Below are 8848 nucleotides of genomic sequence, written 5' to 3' on the forward strand. Positions count from 1 at the left end.
ATGAATATTAAACATGTAATGTTTATCTTCTAGGTTTAACATGTACTATTTATCTTTTATAAAACGCAACCATATGACATGTACATTCATCTAATATAATAAAATAAAGGTTAAATATTTTTTCCTATTTTTTACTATGGTCATATTTTTAATTTTTTTTCAATATTTTAACTTTCTCAATTTTGTGTCATTTTAAAAAATAACAAGTTAATATAGTTTTTTTTTTTTATCAAATTGATAGTAAAGAACATTATAATAATAACATATGACATAGATAGCGAATGACATGTTATTAATCAAATAAACAACTATTTATAATACACATGTGTCATTATGTCTGTAAGATCCAAATTTAGTAATATAAAACTACTAAAATGAAACATTACATAAATAAATGATAGAGTTAAATATGTTTTTAGACCCTAAACTATCAAGCGAATTTGTTTTTAGTTTCTCTTTCAAAGTAAGATACATTTTAGTCTTTCTATTTAAAAAAAACGTTAATTTTTTATCCTCCTGGGAGGACAAAAATTAAGGTTTTTTTGAAGGAGGAGGACTAAAATGTACTTTACTTTGAAAGAGGGACTAAAAACAAATTCGCTTGATAGTTTAGGGACTAAAAACATATTTAATCCTAAATGATATAACAAGAACTATAGATTTGGTGAATAAAAATTTCACCTGAAAAACAAGATAACTACCTATACTATCAGCTTCACTTTCCCCCTTCAGCTGCTCCAATTGAAAAGAATGTATCCCTAAGCTCACACCATTAAGGTGGTCATCGCAAAAGAGAAATAACATACAAAGACAAGCCACAGAAAAGCAAGGGTAAGTTAGAGTAATTTAATTGATTACAGTTATCATGAAAATTAAACAAATACATAAGCACATGTCAACCGAACATTTTAAAGCATATAATGACCGACCATACATTACAGGCAATGACCGAACACTTGAATTGACCATCCGGATTGTATGAATATGTAGCTTTGGTTGTTCGTGCACTCGTGGGTGTAGTAACTGGAAACCCATCAGCTGTCGCACGAGGTTAGCCCGTTATCCCTCACCTAAGGTGTCCCCCCTTAGACTAGGGCCTTCTACTATTCTCACGACATGACTTACCCATCTCTACTTGAGACTTGGTAATCATTAGAATGTCAGGATGAACGCTGTGGATTTCGCTGTCCATATTCATACTTTACCACCACCTTGATAACCAATAACTAAGACATTCCTCTTTGGAATTCTCTTTCATACCAGTTGGAACATCATACCATACTTTCCATTTGACACCCTTATGATAATGCATACATCAACCATCAAAGCAATTGGAACAATTAATTATCCTAACACATTGGAATAAATATAAGCCGAACAAAAATAACCAAACACATATGAACAAGATCGAACACTCTGTGAATGTTGGAGACCGATCGTTCTCTCACTACCTAAAGAACACCAAACGGTCAATAATAGATACAGCTGAAGAGAAGGCCGAACACTATTACTAACCTACAACTAGAGGATTTCGAGTATCACAACATGACCGAATATTACCACCATACCAAGTATTAAGTTTGGACCGAACGCTTATGGCTTAGGCCGAACACCTATAGCTTAGGCCGAACACTTAGAGTTGATATTGATTACTAAAATATCACCGGACGGTCATTAACATGTAAGGCCCATGAGAGGCTGAGCGTAATTAAGACCGAATACAAGTACGAGATCGAGCACTAGTATAAGAACAAACACTACTAAGAGACCACACAATCCACCAGTAACGATCGCTATTTAGAGACCATACACCCACTATGACCGATCGCTACTAAGAGACCACACAACCCACTAATAACGATCACTACTAAGAGACCACACACCCACTATGACCGATCACTACTAAGGAACCACACAACCCACTAATAACGATTGCTACTAAGAGACCACACACCCACTATGACCGATCGCTACTAAAACAGAATACTAGTACAAGACCGATCGATCATTAACTGAAAAGCTCTACAGAAGTGGAACTCAGTTAAGACCGAACACAAGAAGAAACCGAAAGGTCAATGAATGACATTCGGCGATCTGCATAATTCTGCAGAAGATAAACAATTATCTTCACCAATTTCTACCACTTCCCAACTTCTAATCCTTTAAACATGATTCATATACCATTTTAAGCCTATCCAAAGGTACCTAAAATCGTTCTAACATCATCCCAAAAAGTCCCATACTAGATTTCACTCCCAACCCCAAACTATCATATTCACATACCCATTTTCTTAAGTTTAGAACAAACCGGACACTTATGTAGAGAAACTCCAACCAGTTCACAGGTTCCAGCATTCACAGATTCAACACAATTCAATCAAACATTCAAGTTACACACATGCAACCATCCAAACAATAATTTCATACATAGAAAATCACAATTAAATTAACTAGCTTCCCTTACCTCTTAACTGAACGAGAATCTTCTACCCTTTCAGAAATTTGTTCACACTTCCAAAATATCCAAGAACACCTATAGCTCACAGCTCTAAACAAGACTTTGACCGGTGGAAAATGATGTTTTTGACTCCAAGATTACTTAAGCTCGGTTTGATTGAAAATCAGATGAAGTAAGATGAGAGATTTTTAGAGAGAAGGATGGGAAAAGAAAAGAGAAGATATGGAGAGAAATGGTTGTATCAGAAAATGGGACGAACATTTGAAATTTTTCTTTATATAGGAATATTATTTTAATATAATCATTCGGTTCTATTATTCCCACACACCTGTCCACTCCAAAATCTTTAAAATTCTCGATTCTTACAATGTCATTATATTAATGTTATTATTTTGAATTTAAAAATAAAACTAATTACATTAACTTATCTTTTAAATAAAATAAATTTAAATTGAAAATATCCAAATATAATATGATTACAGGTAATAAAATGGGCTGGGTTCTACGTATCGATCCGCCTATCCGAATGAATAGAATCAAGTTAAATCAAATTTTTGAACTTGTCATTATGAAATGTCACAGTTCACTTAATCTGTCAATTTTGTTGCGTCATAAGCAGGACGAAATGGGCAGATTGGTCAAAATTTAATAAATTTTACAGTTTTTAATAATTTTTCTTCAACAAATATTTAAAACAATGCTACCTAAGTTTAATTATTTATATTATATATCTTTCTAAAATTTTGTGATAATTAAGGTGACTTGGATTGAATGTATAAAGTTAATGAAATGTTTAGATTATTAGAAAGGATACTTGAAAGAAGCCTTATGAATAGAATGCACAGTGAAGTTTAACAAATCATTATTTTACTCTAGATCCAAATGACAAAATATTTTTTTTAACATGAAATATAGAATATATATATATATATATATATATATATATATATATATATATATATATATATATATATATATATATATATATATATATATATATATATATATATATATATATATATAAAGGTTTGATATATCTCTATTTGGCATAAGAAAAGACCCTACAAATTTTCATAATTTTCTAACTAGTATAGCTATGTAAACTAAATAAACGTACAAAAATGATTAAAAATCACAAAACAATAAATGAATAAAATTTTACTAAATGGAATTTTTTTAAGATGTTGGAGATTGATCAACATATTTCACCTCTTTTTGATCAACTTTCATGTATAGTGCATAGTTGAATTTTGTAGTAAAAGTTATGAGTGTTTGAATATTATCTCTACCAAATTTATGTATCTCAAAATTTATTACCATAATATCAAATGTAAAGACTTTAATATCAAATATACACTAAAAGAAGTTACCACAAAAATCAATTTCTAGCCATTTTATTAATTTTTACAAAAAAAGTGTAAATAATAAAAATACATCAAAATAGATATTGCGTGTTGAGACAAGATCATTTAAGAATTTTTTATTTTGAAGTTTAACAAAAACGATTATTTGTGCTTAAATGATTGATTTAAAGAAGATTTGTGATGATTGGATTGATTGTATTTGGAAATAAAAGGGGTGTAAAAAGTGTGTTTTAGCGCATAAATTATTCTTGAATGTTCTAATGTTTATTTGTGCAGCTGAAATTATAAGTTCTATTGGTCCAAATGGCAATTCAAGGCCCAAAATCAGGTTTTATTTGAAAAATAATGTACAGATAGGCCAAACAGGCAACTTTTACCCTTGCACCTCCCAATTTCCCTACATACACCCCTTTCCTGTTCCTACCCCTCCTAAGCCAAACTCCACCAGATTCTGCCACGTGTCCAAATCCTTCAAACACAAATCTAACCATTAAGAAGCTGCCACGTCATTAATCCTCTACACACCAAATAGACCAACCACATGCTGCCACATCACTCCCACATCATCATCTTCTCCCCATAAACCCTAATTCCCAAATCCAAACCCTAGCCACCTATGGTACTGTTAGTCGCCGCTCTACCGTCAGTCGTCGTCGAGAAATCACGCTGCCACGCTGCGACCATCTTGCACGGCCACTATCTTCCTCGCGAGATTCGTTGCCGTCCTCCTACGCAACGCCGTTGGTCACCATCGCGCAACCACCTCCGTCACTGTCGTGTCGCATCAGCCGCGAGCTCCTTCACCTTCTTCATCGCGAAGCCGCCATCCGCGAGAGGCCACCATCACCATCGCGAGTCCTCCACGCCGTCGCACTGCCAGCCGCTAGTAACTTCTCATCCACGCTTCTCGCGCACCACGCGCAACCGTTGCACCACCATGTCGCGCCGCCATGACTCTACCTTGTCATCGCCTATCCGCGCTGCGATACCACCATCGAACACGCACCAGCCACCGCGACCTTCGCCACCATTCATCATTTTCACCACAGCTCCTCCATGGCAGCCACCGAGAAACCGTGCCTCCACTACCGTAGAAACCCTGGCGTCACCATCGTCACAGATCCACCTCCATGCCGCCGCGACGCAAATCGCATCTTCCTCCATCTCTGATCGCGACATCTCCCAGCCACGATGGCCACCACGCTGTAGCTGCCTTCGTTCTCATCATCGTCTTCGCGTCTCCACCTGAAAATCAAAGGAAGCCAAACGCACAGAGCAATCGCAACAAGCAAAACCCATTCGAAAATGTGAAGTCGCGCCTCCATTATTCGCAACACCGCGGACGAGAAGAGAAGCCCTTTCCCCCAATCTGAAACCCTAATTTTGGGTGGGAAGCGGGCTGACACGTGTCAATCTCCCATTGGCTGCAACCTCTATGGTCAAAGCTGGTCAACAGGGGCTTCTGGTGCAATTTTGGAGAAATTTTGAAGGGGCTAAAGTGCAGATAGAGGAAATTTCAGGGCTTATGTGTAATTTTAGAAATTCAGCAAAGCTAAAAGATAAAATTCAGTTGTTGAATTAATTTAATTTGGGAATATCAACAGAAAATATCTTCCAAATAATGTTACAATTATATAAATCTTTTAGTTATTTGGAAGATATAAGATAAAAGATTCTATCAACTGAATATTCAGAGTCTAAGCCTAATCAAGCCCTATATAAAGAGACCCAAGGGAGACTTCACTGAACTTCAATTCATTCATTCTCTCATACTTCTCTCTCTTATTTAATCTTGTATTAAACTCCATTCATGGAGAGCTAAGCATCTAGGGCTATTATGCTGTAATTCCATTATGGATTCTGAGGTTAGATTGAGTTAATGCAATTGTTTATTTTGACTATTGATTTAAGTTGTTCTCTCTTTATGTCTTTCATCTCTCTATCAAATTAAAAGCAAAGATTTTTGCATCATAATGTATTTGAATCTACATGCATATTGATTATATGAGTTCTAGGGTTTCTAGGTTTAATTGAGAATCTACTTTGATTTAATTTAGGAACTTTCATATGATTAATTGATTTTTACTATCAATTGAGAATGTACTTTGATTGGTAGTAATAATTTCAACTATAATCAATTGAGAATTTACTTTGATTGATTAGTTTTTAATTTGGTTAGGCGATTTAAGAATAGACATGATTAAACACAATAGGATTTGATTGAGAATGTACTTTGGTTGAATTCATTGTGAATAATCTAGAAAGGTTTTGCATTTGATTGAGAATTTACTTTGGTTAAATGCATGATCGCCCTCAAATTAATTAAGAATGCACTTTAATTAATTTGAAACTTAAATAATAATCAATTGAACAATTATCTGTGAATAACCGATGATGAATCTATCTTGGAAAAGTAGTGGAATTAGCCTATTTAATCATAACTGTTTTTAAGTTTCTTGTTTATTCTTTAAACATTCTTCAACCATTACTTTTATTCATAAGCATTGCAAAACATTCGTAAGAGTCAAATATTCGAAAGCAATTCCGTGTTCGTAGGGAGACGACTCAGGGTTACTTTAGCCCTATCTACTTTCTTGGATACTACTTGGCAATACTGAAGTTGTCTTGAAAAGTAGTATTAATTTGATAGCTTCAACGACAACTTATCAAAATACAAAATAATAAACATAATAATATTAATAGTGAATAATATATTATTATTATTATTATTATTATTATATACTAACTTTATAATGACGAAAGAACTAAATAAATTCCAAATCTTTATTAAATAACTTTTCTTTTAGATTTTAAGTATTTAATAATATTTTTATATTATTTATCTAATAAATTAAATACTTTATTCAAGTTATTTGAGTCAAACATGTCGGTAAGTTAAAACATAATATAATGTTAAAAATTATAGATATTAAATGTAAAAAAAAACACACACATATATATAAACATTTTTCTAGAAATTTAGAACAAAATTTTACCATTTATTAAGAAAAAAGTGAAAATAAAATTGAATCAAACTTATTTAAGGGAAAGTGTAAATAAAATTTTGCAATATATCACAAGTTTAAATCTAAACCATGTGAATGCTCCATTAATGTGGAGAGAGAAAAAGAAAGATTGTTGAATATAATGGAGAGGTGTAGGGTATGTTTGGAATAAAAGAAAATAGTGGGGAGGTATAGAGTATTTTTGGAATCAAAGAAAATAGTGGAAAGATGCAGGAGCACTTGGGGTGGTGGAGGGAGCAACACCCCAAAGCAAAAAAACTCTAATTTAATCTGTTTTAGTCGGACTATTCGGGTTCCAACATAAAAAAAGTTCCATTTATTTAAAGACATGAATGACATTATTTAGGTGTTTTCCTCTTGGTTCAACATAAATTGTGTGACATGAAAAAAAATAATGTTATACTAGTGAAATGTTTATAGTATATTATGATTATTCTGATGCATAAACATGTGATATTTCATATAGTTACTGATAAAATTATTCAGAATTAGATAAATATTATTATTTTTTCTATATATTTTATATATATATTCTATCAATCATGATGTCTTTTATTAAAATCATGATCAAACTCTAAATTATAAAAAAAATAATATTTTGAATGTGATTATTGATTATTAACGAATCGGAACATATTGCAATAAAAAAAAATATTATTACATCAATCTAGTGAGATATTAATTGAATTCAAGAAGAATTTTTATTTTTAGTTAGATCTAAAAGCAGAACCACCAATGTAAAAAGAATGTTGAAACAAACTTGCAAATATCCTAAAGTGTTTACATTATTACTTGATGCAAGAGTACAATCCTAGCCGACTCAAACAAACTTTCATTCTTGCTGCTTGACAAATCAGATGTTGATTTGGTTGAAACTTTTTCATTCTCAAATGAAGAATTAGTTTTACGTCTTTCAAAAAACGCTCCTAAATGAGTCTTGTTTTTCTAACTGTATTGTTCTTTAACTCAGCTTTAGCTTTCTGATTTTTTTTTCTGACATATTACAGATTCCATTTATATTTACGAGATAGCATATTGTGCTTTATAATTACTTAAATAGCACACTTTTTTTCTTAGGTAACAATTCGGTTTTTGGGAAACCGAATTCTAAGTTAGATTTTTTATTTTTTTCATAACTTTAGGTTAGAATTCGATTTCTGGAAAACCGAATTCTAAAATATATATATATATATATATATATATATATATATATATATATATATATATATATATTATAATTTTAGGTCAAAATTTTATGTTTTAATATTTTTTAAATTTTTTTTTAAGCATTTATATGAAAATATCTAAATGACCTTTCTACTCAAAAACTCAATGGCTTAATGTATTTATCGGTACACTAAACATCACCCATGACCATTAAACTCACTCACCCATACAAAATAAGATACATGAAACAATAACTTGAAAGTAAACTCATTTAGGAAGCTTAGAAAAACGTTTTTTTAGAAATTAGCGGTATCTTGTACAGTGGTCTAAAAGTTATGATTTAGTAGTCATTTGAAACCTCTTTGAGTCTAGATTCAAACAAAACAAGAATAAACTCATTTGGAGTTTGGTGGAGAAAGTTAAGAGCAAAACAACCAGCAAAGGTCAGAAAAACAAACTTGGGGAGTGTTGTTCATCCAAGTGGTGGGTGTAGTTGAAGTTTCTGTACAAATAACCATTTTTTTCTCTTGTAATCGATTACAAGACCCCTGCAGTCGATTACCAAAGGAAAAATGGCCATTTGTACAGAAAGTTCAACTATACTCCCCAATTGGTACAACAACACTCTCCATGATGATTTTTGGTCGGTTTTGGGTCAATTTTCCCATTTTTTGACAGAAGACACAATAATTAACTTTAATAGAGGACGAAGTCATTGACATTAGTGAATGAAACATTTTTTTAAAATTTTAACATAATTGTCTTACATAAGAAAGTCTGAGATACAATTGACATTATGACTACATCGAACATTAAAAGTAATAATTAACTAA

This window comes from Vigna umbellata, chromosome 3 (assembly GCF_029865625.1).
Source record: "Vigna umbellata cultivar VRB3 chromosome 3, Vumbellata_1.0, whole genome shotgun sequence".
In the NCBI taxonomy this organism is placed as follows: domain Eukaryota; kingdom Viridiplantae; phylum Streptophyta; class Magnoliopsida; order Fabales; family Fabaceae; genus Vigna; species Vigna umbellata.